Genomic DNA, 620 nt, shown 5'->3' with positions numbered 1-620 from the left:
TCTCGAGTGTCTCTCTGAAGGATATAATACCAAACATGCTATATTGAGCGTTTTCTCATGCCAGCACGGTGTAGTATGCTTGCCTATTGAAAGTTAGTGTCTTGCACAATCATATACAAAGCAAAGTCTTCTACTCTAGAGAGATTCCTGTCTCTGCAGCTCCACCAGTGGGCAAATTGGAACGATGAACCATATTACCTGTTAACAACAAGCCAGAGCTGGTATGGAGGGGTTCTCTTAGAGAAACCATTGATACACATACGAAAAAGGAAACAAGTGGCCACAACCCCTAACTGTCTGAAATCATGACCGCAGGTAATAAAGGCATGTTGAGAGTTAATACAGTTACGTTTACGTACAGGACTTTACTTTGAGAAACACATTGTTATACAAATTAGAATAGACGAAGTAGCTAAGTAGCCACATTCCCAAACTGTCTGAAATCATGACCGCAGGTCATGAAGGCATGTTGAAACTTAATAATAGAGTTTCGTTTTAGTACATGACTTCACTTTGAGACGTGCATTAATGTACAAATTAGAATAGAACGTAGTCGCCACACTCCCTAACTGTCTGCAATCATGACCGCAGGTCATGAAGGCATGTTGAAACTTAATAGA

This window comes from Tigriopus californicus, chromosome 9 (assembly GCF_007210705.1).
Source record: "Tigriopus californicus strain San Diego chromosome 9, Tcal_SD_v2.1, whole genome shotgun sequence".
Lineage (NCBI taxonomy): Eukaryota > Metazoa > Arthropoda > Copepoda > Harpacticoida > Harpacticidae > Tigriopus > Tigriopus californicus.
Note: the sequence above shows the minus strand (reverse complement) of the source record.